General features: G+C 56.8%; 1 long non-coding RNA gene and 1 pseudogene across 1 annotated transcript; one reads left to right on the top strand and one right to left on the bottom strand.

Annotated features, from left to right (window-relative positions):
* The first annotated feature begins 878 nt into the window (after positions 1-878).
* On the top strand, positions 879-8,671 carry LOC114227741 (60S acidic ribosomal protein P1-like; annotated as a pseudogene).
* A 2,861-nt stretch (positions 8,672-11,532) lies between these two features.
* On the bottom strand, positions 11,533-14,543 carry LOC129149868 (uncharacterized). The gene is made up of 2 exons (XR_008556677.1): positions 14,479-14,543; positions 11,533-12,203 (listed from the first exon to the last, which is right to left on the bottom strand). It is a non-coding gene; the product is annotated as an uncharacterized LOC129149868 (long non-coding RNA).
* Between the last annotated feature and the right edge of the window lie 11 nt (positions 14,544-14,554).

Below are 14,554 nucleotides of genomic sequence, written 5' to 3'. Positions count from 1 at the left end.
GATGGGCATACCTGTGGGCAACCTGCCCAGCTGAGCGGTTGAGGGCAGTGGGGGGGCCCTTAGCCACAAGCCCAGCTCCACTGTGTGAGGCACTTCAGGTTCACTGAGCAAGGGGCCCCCTGGGGCTGGGGGTCCTTGGGTCACTTAGGGCCTCAAGGATGCAGCACTGACTAAAGCGGACGCCCGTGGCGAGAAAGTTCCTGTCTCTTCGCGTCTCCTTCTGGCCTCTGTTCGGTGCGGGGGCCCCTGCAGCCTCTGCAGCCCTGCCGAGCGCTCACTTCCTCCGGAACCCAGCAGGCCCTGCGCCGCGGCACAGCATCCACCAGCCAGAACTAATCTCATTATTTCCATGTGCTGATCGCTATGGTTACTGTCTGTTTGTGGCGAGTGCTACTCGTTCTCTGTTTGTGATGACAAGTTTACTTTTTAAGGGAAAAGTGGATGAATTGAAGGATGTCACAGAGTGGGCTCAGAAGAAACGAGCCTCTGGGATGCCCTGGGGTGCCTGAGGTTTGGGAAATGGAGAAAGTGCTCCCCTGAGCCTCGCAGCCACCCGCAGGGGCGCTGCTGGGGGCTCGCCCCCTGGCACAGAGGAGGAAACCGAGGCCCTGCGAGGGGAAGTGACCATGACAGAGAAGCCCCTTGCCTGGGGGGAATCTGCCCCCCCCCCCCGCCACACCTGAACCCCTCCGCTCAGGGCCAGCAGCCTCTCGGCTGGCAGCCTGGGCCTGGGGGCTGGGGTGGTGGAGCCCTTGAGGGTCCGCCTGAGCAGCAGCTCTGTCCCCGATGCACTCACCTCTGGCCCTGCAAGAGGCCCCTCAAGGAGGAGGGAGCCCAGCCCAGTGGGGCGTGTGCCACCCAGATGCCATCATCCCCGCATGCAGACGGAAACGGACTCAGCCAAGGTCACACTGACGCTGGAACCTGTGCTCTCTCCTTTGCGACTCCAGCGGGTGGAGGACGCGGAGGGTCTGAACCCCGGAGGCCATGTGGCACGGAGGGTGGGTGCCAGTGGGGAGCAGGTTCTGCCCCGTCAGCTGTGCAGGAACAGGTGCCCTGAGGGTCCCCATCCTGGTGTTCTGTGGATGACAACATGCCCTCCCCTCCGCACACCAGAACCCTCCCGCTCCCAGAGTTAGGCTCCCTCGTCCTTATCACTGCCCCCTTCCCACCCCACACCTTGTCACCAGGACCTCCGGGAACCGAGGAGGTGCCCCCGCAAAGGCTCACCGCACCCCGTCCTCTTCTTCCAGATTAAGGTTGGGACAGGGTGACGGGAGAGAGGCGACAAATTGAAGAGGGCGCCGAAAAGTACTAGTCAACACCAACAACCCAGTTAACCGCGGCACGTGATCTAACAGACATTTCTCCAACGACACGCAGACAGGCAAGGAGCACGTGGAAAGGTGCTCAGAGCCGCTGGTCATCAGGGAAATGCAAATCAAACCCACAGCGAGACACCCCCCACCACCACCTCCCAGCCACCCGGGTGGCTGTCATCAACCGGAACCCTCGCACCCTGCTGGGGCGTGGACAGCGGTGCAGCCGCTGTGCAAAGCAGTTTGACAGTTGCTCCGTGAGTAAACACAGAATGACTGTCTGACCCCGCAATCGCACATCTAGGTGTATCTCCAAGAGCAATGCGAGCATGGCCACACCAAAACCGGTACACAGATGTCATAGCATGAGCCATAACAGCCCCAACGCAGAAACAACCTAATGTCCACAAACAGATGAGGAGTGGACAAAGTATATATCCTATCCAGACCATGGTTTCTTTTCTTTTCCTTTCTTTCTTTTTTTTTTTTTTAATTTCAGAGGGAGAGAGAGATAGAAACATCAATGATGAGAGAGAGTCATTGATTGGCTGCCTCCTGCACGCCTCCTTCTGGGGATCGAGCCCACAACCTGGGCATGTGCCCTTGACAGGAATCGAACCCGGGACCCTTCAGTCCACAGGCTGATTGATGCGCTATCCACTGAGCCAAACTGACTAGGGCCAGACAATGGTTCCTAACACCACTCTCCAAGGAAGGGAACCAAGGCTCCTTGGAGAAACGGCTGCTCTGGGCCTGGGGCAGGAAAGACACAGAATGAGCCTGGAGCACGTGTAGTGCCAGAAACCAGCAACCGAGGAAGTGCTCAACCACATGCCTACCATGTCCAGGGACACGGGCCAAGGGATAGAGCTACCGATGGCCAAAGACAGAACAATGGGAGAGAGGAAGGAAGAACTGGATTACAGCACAAAGTAGGAAAAGGTCTAAAATATATACCCATAAAAATAAAAATATGCCCATAAAAATAAAAGCATGCCTGATATAAATGAACTTGAGGCCCGGTGCACGAAATTTGTGCACGGGCAGGGGGGGGGGTCCCCTCAGCCTGACCTGCACCCTCTCCAATCCAGGAGCCCTCAGGGGATGTCCTACTGACAGCTTAGGCCCGCTCCCCGTGGTTCTCTACTCTCTGCGGGGCCTGCCTGCTCCACACCTTGGCGATGGCCAAGCAGGCCATGCTGGGAGCTGCCTCCTCCCTGCTGTCAGACTCCACGGAGGTGATGAGGTTAATTTGCATGCTCACTCCTGATTGGCTGGTGGGCGTTGCGAAGGTATGGACAATTTGCATATTTCTCTTTTATTAGTGTAGATGACTGAGTAGGTAAATAGAGTGAAGACACAAATCTCCCCAGCAGAAGCATTCCAAACCACTCATGTGGACACTCCGGCCCCCAGGAGGGGGAGCAGAATCCCCACCCGAAGGAACTGGGTCCTTTCAAGAAGTCCATCAGGTGCACCCCATTATTAGACCCATTTTACAGATGAGGCCACTAAGCCTCAGAGAGGCCAGCCTCTACGCCACACTTTGCAGCCCCCGATCCTGCTTCCTGCTTCCTGCTTGGCCTGGTCCATGCCCTATGTATGCCCTAGGACCTCACGAGGGTGTGAGGGGTATTTAGTGACTAAAATTGTCAAATGAGTGAACGGAGGTAAAAGCAGAGAGAAGAGACAGAAATGGAGCGAGAGAGGTCGAATTAGAGACCAGGTGCCTGCCGGTGCCGCTGCTGAGGGCTGTGTGACTCTGGGCAGGCCCCTGACCTCTCTGAATCGGTCTCCCTTTCCTCATCTAGGAGATGGGATGGTCTTTCCTGCCTCATGGGGTCGACATGAGACTAAAATGAGGTCACTCCACGCACACAGCTGCGCAGGGAACACAGTCTTCTGTTTTCTAAAAGGCAGCTTCAGCCTCTAAGCCCCGCCTTGCCCAGCCCACAGGAAAGACGTTTCAGCTCCAGAATCCTAGGAATTTCAAGTGACGGGCTGGCTGGCTGGTGCCAGTCCTGCCGTGGCCTCCCATCATCCCGGGGCGGCTGACAGGGACAGCTCCCTGCTTCCTTCTTATCCCTCAGGGGGGCCGGGAGGCTTTCCTGGGGAGACTGTCTGGGTCCCAGTGACCCACATACCCCGAGAAAGCCCACACAGAAAGCAGTGCAGGCAGAACCGTCTCGGCCTGTTGTGCAAGGACCCAGCAGAGGTGGGCGTGGCCACTCCCGGAGCCCTGGATGCCAGCCTGGGGCAGCTCCCAGAGCGGGTGAGGCTGAACAGTCAGAAGCTGGGGAAACCTCTGGGCAAGCAGAATGGGAAACGGAGACACTGAACACACTGGCCAAGCAATGTACAGCCAGATCCGGAAGGTCGCCTCCCTAGAGATAACATCTAGGCCTCCATCGTGTTTTAGCTCCAGGCCCAGAAAAGCAGCAAAACCAGGTGGGCGAGGCCAGGCCCAGCTGCACCGAGCAACGACCCTGTCCTGGCACCAACCAATCGGCAGAGACCAGGACCCTGACAAAATACACCTGGGAAACGGATGACTATTCCGCTGAGACCTCCCCTAAGATTCCCACCAGCAAGAGAGAGATAAAAACCCTCAGACAAAGGACCCAGCTGGCATTTTCCCTCCCGAGAGCACGCCCGAGCCTTTCTCTACCCCTTCCTCCCCCACAGGCACGTATCTCCGAAATGCCAAGGGTCCCCACGAGACTTGCAGCCAGGGGAGCAATGGGCAGTGGCAGCTTGTCCCAGGCTAACACCCTGAACTTGTCTCCAAGGCCCCTTTAAAGCCACAGGACACAGGCCTGGGGTGAGTGGGGGGTATTGGGCAGATACTGGGGAGCTGAGGCCCAGATCAGTAATTGAGCAAAATAAAGGCCCCTGGGCCAGTCCCTCACCGGGGCTGGGGCAGTTGGAAGAGGATGGGGCCGGGACCACGCAGGCCTAGGCCCTCTTGTTGCCTCTTCTAAGCTAAGTCCTTCCTTGCTTCACTGCCCCCAACTTCTTTAAAAAGGTATTTTTTTATTGACTTCAGAGAGGAAGGGAGAGGGAGAGAGAGAATGGAACAGCGATAATGAGGGGGAACCATTGATTGGCTGCCTCCTGCCCGCCCCCACCGGGGGTGTGCCTTGACCAGGGACCCAACCGTGATCTCCTGGTTCATACGTTGACGCTCAACCACTGAGCCCCTCCGTCTGGGCCACTATCCCCAACATGAATAAACATATTCCCAAGATCACCTGGGCTTATATTGGGAAATCTTTTTGATTTATTCTATTTTATTTTTAAATTTATTTTTGTATTGTGAAATCTTTCTTGCAGGCAATCAAAACCCCACACACCACCCGCTGGCCCTAGGCAGACCCACTCAGGGCCAGGTGTCCGTCTGGTAACCTCGGCACCTTTCTCCCACTCGCCTAAGACATCCGACGGGGCTGCAGGAGTGCTGGGGGCAGGCCCCTTGGCTCGGGGATCTATGCACCTCCCTTCGCCCCTCTCTACTCGCCCCAGCCCTGGGTCCGCTCCCTGGTCAGGGCTGGGATCTCTTCCTCCTGTTTGCGTCCTCCCTGGGGCGCTCTGTCTGTGCTGGGAATCCTCTCCCCACTCCAGACAGGCTGCTGGCTTTCAGCTCCGTCTGGTCCCTGGGTCGGGGAGCACAGGGAGGGAAGGGGGAAATACAGGGGAAGGTGGAGAGAAGCCCAGATTATTATCTCTGATCCTAACTCTCCGCACAGCCAAGCCCCTGGCATAGGGCAGTGTTCTCTCGTCCACCTTCGTTTGCATATAATTATGCAGCATTTTGAGGCTCTCAGAACACCCTCCCATCCTCTCCTTGACCAAGGTCACACAGCAAGTCAAGAATAGAGCCTTTTCCAGCTCTAGGATCCAGTGGTGACCCCCACCGGAGGGCAGCTAGCTCATTCAACTCCCCGAGGTCACAGGGGGGGCGGTCCCCTTCTCATGGGGACCCTCCTGCACCCACTTCGCACCAGCCCTGTCATCCCAACGGGAGAAACCAATCTCCCCCCCACACACACCTGACCCTGCCTCCCTCACCAGAGTGCTTAGCGAAGGGGTAGGCACCTGACCCAAACTGGGCCAATTGGAGAGTGCCAGCCTCTTGGTGGCACTGATTGGTCCAAAAATGGGCACATAACAAAACAGACCAATCAGAGTTCTTCCCCAGGATTTTTCCTCTCAGACCACCGCTGGTGGACCATGGGAGGCCCACCCAAGTGGGAAGACACCCATCACTGGCAGAGAGAGGCAGAGGTGGGGAGGGGAGCCCTGGTCATTCTCCAGCCTTTCCCCAGGTGCCTCCTTTGATTTGGTGAGTTATTCAAGGGGATTTCAGTAAATTCCTGGTTTCTGCCCCCAGGTGGTAGTGCACCTCCCCCTCCTAAACCCCCCCTCCCCCCAACCCCTTCCCCAACCCCTCCCCCACCTAAGAACTTGGACTTCGGAGCCAGCCAGCCAGCCTTGCCTTTGCATACCCTCCGCACTCACTAGCTGTGTCACCTGCGGCATCTCACTAAATAGCTTGGTGCCTCGGTTTCCCCAGCTGTAACGCACGTTGGCTTATTGTGGGGACTGAGTGAATGATAGCAGCACCTGGCACACAGGAGGCCCTCAATAACACCAGCTCTTCAACCGGGAGCATTCTGGATCCCACACCTTCGGGGGCCCTTGGCGCCTCCCCCGTGGTGCCCACACCTCCCCGTGGTGCCCACCCTCCCGTCGGGGTCAGCCAGCCTGTCCACCAGAGTGGCCTGGCGGTGGCTTGCTTCCTTCTTGCTGAAAGCTGGCCGCCTTCGTGACGAGGCCGCACTGGCCGGCCCTGCCCGCCTGCTGCTCAGGCTCGGTGCTTTCCCAGGGTTAGTATGCAGGGTGCAGAGCTCAGAGTCTGGCCTTCCACAGCAGGCAGCCCCTGCCCCAGCCGGTGTGGCTCAGTGGATAGAGCATCAGCCTTTGGACTGAAGGGTCCCAGGTTTGATTCTGGTCCAGGGCATGTACCTCAGTGGCAGGCTCCTTCCTGGCCTGGGCCCTGGCTGGGGCTCGTGCAGGAGGCAACCAAGCGATGTTCCTCTCACATCGGTATTTCTGTGTGTCTTTCCCTCTCCTACTCTCTAAAAAATCAATGGAAAAACATCCTCGGGTGAAAATTAAAAACAAACAAAGAACAGAGTAGGCAGCCCAGGCCCCGGGGTGGCTCAGAGACCAATGCCAGGGATGGACACCGTGAGAGAGACTCCGAATACCTCTTCCCTCCACGGCTAGCTCTGTTTGGGGTCCAGCTAACCACACGTGGCACTTGGAACCGTTAGTGGGAATTTTTGAGCACTCCGGAGCGGCCGTGGACTGTGCCCCGGAGAGGGCTGCCAGTGCTGACACCAGGCCAGGCCTTGAGATAGGGTCTCATGGCCCCTTCCCCTTGCACCTCACAAAATAGCCTTGCGAGATAGAACACTGTCGGCTCCCTGAAGCACAGGATGACCCTGTGAGGAACATGGTCGTCAATAGCATGGCCCTGACGTTATTTGGGAAAAACTGTTTTGTCTTGGGTTGCTTACTCTGCAAAAACAGGATGTGGTTAATGTGCTTACAAGGTGGTCTTGCACAAAGGGTCGGGGCAGGCAGAACAGCCGCCGGCCGGCAATAAAGGCTCCCTGAATCTCAATTTGGTTTGGACTCCAGTGGTCTTTATCGCGTTCGCTCCACAGCAGGAACGGTGCTGGCAAGTGTTCGGAAAAGGCAGAAACTGTGGTGCCCAGGTGCCCAGCTCTTTCGACCCCCCTCCCGTGTGCCCACCCCCACCCCCGCGAGGCTGGCTCCCCTCCCAGGCGCTGCTCAGCCCCTCACACAGACAGCTGTCAGCCAGGCTCTTGTCATCCAGGGCTGGCCTGCCCAGACCCGCCCAGCGCTGCCTGAGCCCCAGGGGAGTCCGCAGCTGAACCCAAGCTGGGAACATCTTGTCTGCCAACAAGGTTCCCCCACCTGGGACCTCAGGCTGTGACCTGATTGGGAAATAGGTCTTTGCAGAATCTCAACTTAAAGATTTCAAGATGAAATCATCCTGGACTGAGGGTGGGCCCTAAATGCCACCGTGGGCGTCCTTACGGGAGAGGAGGGGACAGAGAGAAGGTGGAGGCGGAGGTTGTATGTGGCGGCAAGCCCAGAAACACCCAGGCTGGCGGCAGACCCCAGGAGCCAGGAGAGGCATTGGAAGGTTCCTCCCTCGGGGTCCCCCCCCCCGGAGGAACCAACCTTGATTTCAGACTTCTGGCCTCCGGACCTGGGAGGGAATGAATGTCTGTTTTTTGAGGCCAGCCAGTTTGTCATTGGTTATGACGCCCCTAGAAAATGCCTGCTCGTACAGGTGCCCATCGGCAGTCTGGCTGTATTACCAGGAATCTTTAAACTTTGCTCTCTCTTTGCCCAAGAAATTCCACGTCTAAGCATTTATTTTTTTGGAAATAGTTGGGGCAATGCAAAGATATACCTGCCAGGGTCTTCCCCACAGTTTTGTCCAAAATGGTGAAAAATTAGGAAAAGAGTAAATATCTCTCCATGAAACTTGGTCGAATACATGGTAGCACTCCGTGTGCTGGGATACCAGGACCTTACGTGGTGAACATCAGATGAGATACCAGGACCATGATGAGTTGTGGGTTCAGTCCCCAGTAGGGGGAGTGCAGGCGGCAGCCGCTCAATGATTCTCTCTCATTGATTTTTCTGTCTCCCTCTCCCTTCCTCCCTTTCTCTCTCAAATCAATAAAAACATATTTTAAAAAACACATATTAATCATAATAAAACGGATAATTTCCCCTTTCCCCAGCTGCCGGTAAGGTGCTCGGTTCTTCCGAGGCAGCTAAGGCTGCGTTGGGGTGAGGCCCTCACTTCATCCGGCAACTAGCTCCGCTCCGGGCAGCGCTCGCCCAGCACTCACCCTCACCGTGGCCTTGGTCTCGGAGCTCGCCTGCATCCACTCCGCCCTTCTCCTGCAGGACGATGAAGTGAGTGACGGAGGGTAAGATCAATGTCCTCAGTAAAGCCGCTGGTGTGTATGCTGAACCTTTCTGGCCAGGCTTGTTTGCACAGGCTCTGGCCAATGTCAACACTGGGAGTCCCATCTGCAATGTAGGGGCTGGGGGACCTGCCCCTGCAGCTAGTGCTGCACCAGCAGGAAGTCCCGCCCCGCCCCCCCCCCCCGGCCCCCCGCTGCTGCCCCAACTGAGGAGAAGAAAGTGGAGGCAAAGAAAGAAGAATCTGAGGAGTCTGATGACGACATGGGCTTTGGTCTTTTTGACTGAACTGGCTCTTTTGTAACACAGTCAATAAAAGCTGAACCTTGGTTGCGGGCACATCAGTAGGGGGTGTGCAGGAGGCAGCTGGTTGTTTCTCTCTCATCGATGTTTCTAACTCTCATCCCTCTCCCTTCCTCTCTGTAAAAAATCAATAAAATATATAAAAAAAAAAAAAAAGCTGACCTCTGTTAAAAAAACACAACAAAACCTGATCATTTGAACTTCATTAAAATTAAGAACGTCTGTTCATCAAAATACAACATTAAGAGTTTGATTTCAAATGCCAGTTCCCACTAACTGGCCGTGAGGCCGCGGGTGAACGGTTTCAGTCCCCCCTGCCTCCGTTTCTCATCTGTAAAATGGGGGGAGTTTCTCCATGAGGTGCTCCCCAGTTAACTATTATTGTGTAACCAGCCACTACACCTTAGTGATATAAAAAATAACCACCTGCTCATTTGCTCATGAATGTGAGTTCTGAGCAGGGCTGTGTGTGTGTGTGGGGCGGGGGGGGGCAGGTGGCACATCGCTGCTCCGCCAGGTGTCAGGTGGGGGGGCTCAACCGGGGGCTGGAGATGGTGCCCTCACGCGGTTGGCAAAGTTGGTGCTGGCCATTGGCTGGGAGCTCGGGGTCAGAGGCCTGGGCTCCTTCCCACGTGGGCCTCTCTATGGGCTGCTTGGGCTTCCTCACAACATGGTGGCTGTGTGTTAAGTATACGTATATTTAAGTGCAATATTTGGGGCATATACCACACAATTATTCATTGTTCATCCGAAATTCGAATGTAATCAGGAATCTTGTGTCTTTATTTGCTAAATCTGACAACCTAGGTCTCCTGCACAGGTTACGGGGATCAGAGGGACTGCCAGGGGTCAGACGGCCCCAGCCTGGACCCTGAAACTTTGTGCTCCCGTTGGCCCGAAAGCCTCCTTTCCGGTCCATGGGAGGGACTGGAGCCCAGAGCCTGCTGGGAGGGGCTTCTCTGCCCTCTGGGCCTCAGTTCCCTCCACTCGGTAAGACCCTGGTGGTAGCTCTGCCCGCCTCCCAGCCTCTCCAAGGATTTCCTGAGGCGTCGTCACAGTGGCCAGACAAGCCCAGGAAGAACTGGGCCTGGGGCGGCTCCGTCCTTTGGCCCAAGGACCTTGAGGACCAGGACGAAGCTGTTTTCTTTCTCCCAAAGCACCCTGCAAACCTGTTCCACCGCCTCCGCGATAATTGATCCAGGCACGGATCATTAACAGATGCTAAGACCAGCCGAGGAAATTTTCACACGGTATCAAAGGAGAAGTTCCCTTTACAGGAGGGAGACCTGGCCGGCGCCAACAGCTGCCCACTCATCACCTGGCCTCTGACCCAGGTCTCCAGATTAAAGGAGACCTGCCTAGTAAATGTCACGCTTGATCTGGAATTAGAGCCCAACCAGAAGAAATAACAGCTACAAGGGCATGATGGGGCAACCGGGCAGGAGGAGTGTGGCCTGGGAATTGGGTAACAGTGCTGCATCAATGGTGAATCTCCTCAATTTGGTCATTGCACCGCGCTCGGTGTAACCCTCGGCCTTGGTCTCAGGAGCTACGCGGTGCTGGAGGCGAAGGGTCACTCCCTGCCACTGACGCTCCACGGTTCAGCAGAAGCAAACAGAAGGGAGAGGAGAGAGGGTGAGAGAGAGAGAGGGAGGTCACATGATAACAATTGGAGAATCTGCGAGTTCATTGTACTATTTTTGCAACTTCTCTGTACATTGGACATTTTTTTTCAAAATAAAAAGCCTGAGGGGTCTGGCCGGCGTGGCTCAGTGGCTGAGTGTTGACCTGTGAACCAGGAGGTCAGGGTTCGATTCCTGCTCAGAGCACATATCCAGATGGCAGGCTCGCTCCGCAGTGTGGGGCGTGCAGGAGGCAGCCAATCGATGATTCTCATCATTGATGTTTCTATCTTTCTCTCCCTCTCCCTCCTCTCTGAAATCAATAAAAAATACATATTTTAAAAAGTCTGCGGGAACGTATACCCCGAATAAAATATCAGAAGTAGGAGCGTCTTAAAGACCCAACGCCCTCTCTTGGAGGAGGAGGCTGAGGACAGAGGTCTTGGCCTGTGGTCACACCGTGAATGGCAATGAGCCCACCCCACTTGGTCTGAGTCCCAAGAGCAGGAGGAAGCGCCGCAGCGATGTCATCCCAGGTCTTTCCTGCGCCCCGCCCCACACCCCCTGAGGTCACCCTACTTTGCTACAGGTGAGCAGCCCCGTAGGGTCCGGGGGGAAATCTACCCTCCCTCTCCAACCAAACGGGGCCACCACTGCCTCAGCCCGCACTGCCAACACCCGTGAGGAGACAGCTGCCGCCCAAGGTGCCGGCAGGCTCACCCAGGAGGGAGACCCGAGACGAGGGGACAGGGATTCGAACAGTGTCCCCTGGAAAGCAGCAAGTCCTGGGGTCTCACCGGCTGTGCCAGCAGGTCCAAACCCCGGGCAGACACTGGGGGGTTGAGGCCCAGATCAGTAATTGAGCAAAATGAACGCCCCTGGGCCAGGCCCTCACCAGGGCTGGGGCAGCTGGGACCACGCAGGCTGGAGGGCGTGGCTGCAAGGGGTTTCCAGTGACACTGGAGTCACCACTGTCCGGAGCTCATAAGCAGCTGTCCTGACCACGTGGGGCCCCAAGCAGACAAAATCCGCCCCCAGTTTTGGCTTCATGTTCAGCCTTTGTCCACTTCTGCACCAGGTGTGTGACCTCCTCAAGTTCATGTGTGGCCACGGACAGGGCCACACAGCCAGGCAGGAGCCAATGCCAGTGTAAGGCCAGGCACGGCGGGCAGGTCACGTTCAAGGGAGGCTTCCAGATAAAACCAGGAGTGAAAATCCCGCTTTGGGCTTTACTCAGTGAAATGAGCCAGTGGTGTAAACGCAGGCGGGATTTATTACAGGGAGAGCAAAATGCCTCAGTCATTTACGCTGTGAACAACGTTAAGTTTTCTGTACAGAAACAATCATGAAGACAGTCACACAGAGAAAGAAGGGAAGAAATAGACAGTTAATATGATATTAAGAGAGGCACCCTGGCCGGTGTGGCTCAGTTGGTTGAAGCATCATCCCGTACCCTGGAAGGGTGTGGGTTTGATCCTTGGTTCGGGGTGTGAACAGGAGGTAACCCATCGATGACTCTCTCTCTCTCTCTCTCTCTCTCTCCCCCCCTTCCTCTCTCTGAAATCAGTAAGAACATAGCTTGGGGTGAGGATTGGAAAAAAAAGAAAAGGGAGGCAGTTAATAGCATACATAACTTAGGAGGAAAACTACTTCCTTTTTGAGTCCACAAATACAGATACAAGGCAGGAAAATAGATTCCATTCTCCATCCGTGTTTTAGGATCGTTTGCTGGACTGGCACGTATGGCCTCAGTCTAAACGGTCTTCAGGTTTTGTCTCTGTAATGCCAGCTAGGTGATGGGCCCTTCCAGGAAAAGCTCCGTGTGGGAGTCTTCATGGCTGTGGAGGACGATTACACGGGGAAGCCAGCTCAGGGACCTCCAATTTCACCAGAAGAATCGCCATCAATCCAGGTGTAATAAGGCCTGGGAGGAAAATGAGGAGCGATTGGGGGGTGAGCAGGACGGGGGTGACCTGCCCCCAGGCCTCCCTGGAGAGGGCACCTGGGCAGGGCTGGCCGACGGGAGGTACCAGGTCAGGTGTGCTGGCGTCAAGCTTTGCGATTTGATGACTTCCTTTGAAATATTAAAATTGTGATCACGAAAACTGAAATAAGTGATCTGCTCTCTCATTTACCCTTGTACTCTAGGGTAGTCGAACCCTCTCCCCGCCCCTCCCTCCAGGCTGTTCCAGCTCCCTCTCAAAGCCAGCAGTCCCGCCCCACCTGCCTAAATCTTCCAGGGCCTCCTGCGTTCCCCCACACCCCAGCTCCCCCCACTTGGGGTCCCACACTGCCTCACTGTGACCTCCCATTACACCACTGTGCTCCCAGCTCTGGCCTCGCTGACCCTATCTGTCTACCCCGTTCCCACCTCCAGGCTCTGCCCAGCTCCCTCTGCCCGGCCAACGTCACGTCACACTGCGGGACACATCACCCAGGAAGGCTGGCTGGCCAGAGCACCGGGGACTCCTATCCCGGTCATTCCAGGAGGGTGAGGCCGGAAGTGCTTGCGGGGCGGGGCCAGCGTGGGCCCACACAGAGGAGGCGTCCACAGTCTGTTACATTCACTCCTTCGACAAGTGTTTATTGAGCACCTACTATGTGCAGGGACTTCAAGGCAGAGTCCTGCCCGAAGGGAGCCCTGGTCCACTGGGGTGGAAGCGCACAGGTGGCTTCAGCTCAGTACTAGGCGCCGGGAACCGCAAGGCTGCGTGGGATGGGTGGGGTCAGGGCGGCCTCATGGAGGAGGGGACCCTTAATGTGACACCCACAGTAGGCAAGGGTCCCAGAGGGAGGAGGGGAAGGCGAGTGTGGACGAAAGGGGCCACATGCTGACCTGACAAGCTCAGGGGAGGCCTGCATGGTGGTCTTGCAAAATCAGACACCTAGAGTAACCACAAAGGATGGTCTGAAATCAAACTTTAACTAAAAACAGGCTATAGTGGGTAGTCATGTCCTAGGCCAGTGGTCGGCAAACTCATTAGTCAACAGAGCCAATTATCAACAGGACACGTGTTGAAATTTCTTTGGAGAGCCACATTTTTTAAACTTGAACTCCTTCAAACGCCACGTCTTCAACATAGACTCGCCCAGGCCGTGGTATTTTGTGGAAGAGCCACACTCAAGGGGCCAAAGAGCCACATGTGGCTCGCGAGCCGCCGCAGTTTGCCGACCATGGTCTTAGGCCAGTATTTTCCCTGACAAAGATCAACTTAGATCTTTACTGAGCCCATTTGTCTTTTGCACCTAAGATAACGTATCTGTGAGATGTCTGGGTAACTTGTAACCCCCCCCTTTTTTTCCCCCAGGACCCCTCAGGGCACAAGTGGCACCAGGACCTTGTTATTGCTATTGTTTTTGTTATTGTTTTCAAGTTAATCGTCAGCTGCTCATGTGTTAAACCCTGTATCCCTCCTGTAAAGAAGCACGTGTCGGTCATTTCACGTTCACCCTATCCCCGAGGTCCCCGCTTTGCTCTCCCACCTCCCCAATCTGTCGCCAATGGATTCCGTGGAAGCCACGTTGGATGGTACGGTTATGAACACAAGGTATGAACTCCCCGTTCTGCGAGCATCATTCAATTGTTGAGGTTCTGCCTGCGGCATGTGTCGACAGTTTGGCTCAAATGAACTCACAATTCCTTACAGGTCGCAATGACTTTTTACGTTAAAAGAGTCCGAGGCCCGGAGGGGACCCCGCGCAGCGGCGCCAGGAGCGGGAATGCCGAGGCCCAGCGGCTCCGCGGCGCCGGCGGAGGCCAGGCGGGGGCGGGGCCTGCGCGCCCGGAGGCTGCGGGGCGTTTCCGGGTTCAATTTTAGATCTGCGAAGGGGGCCGCCATCTTCCTCCCTTAGGCTGCCCAGGGCCCCGAGGAGGCCGCCCCACCCGAGCCGCACAGCAGGCGGAGCCCGGCGCGCTCGGGGCGTGGAGCGTCTGCAACCTACGGCCCGCGGCCCCCCCACCTCCGTGCACCCCGCGGCGTCCCTCTCCGCGCACCCCGCGGCCCCCCGACCTCCGCGCACCCCGCGGCCCGCACCCCTCTCCGCGCACCCCGCGGCACCCCCACCCCGTGCACCCCGCACCCCTCTCCGCGCACCCCGCGGCACCCCCACCCCGTGCACCCCGCGGCCCGCACCCCTCTCCGCGCACCCCGCGGCACCCCCCCACCTCCGTGCACCCCGCGGCCCCCCTCTCCGCGCACCCGGCGGTGGAGGCGGCGGGCGGGCCCAGACCCAGGCCTCCGCCCGGTGCACCCACGGGGCCGCCGGGCCCGCCCT

This window comes from Eptesicus fuscus, chromosome 7, assembly GCF_027574615.1.
Source record: "Eptesicus fuscus isolate TK198812 chromosome 7, DD_ASM_mEF_20220401, whole genome shotgun sequence".
Lineage (NCBI taxonomy): Eukaryota > Metazoa > Chordata > Mammalia > Chiroptera > Vespertilionidae > Eptesicus > Eptesicus fuscus.
This window is presented reverse-complemented; position numbering and strand designations above follow the sequence as displayed.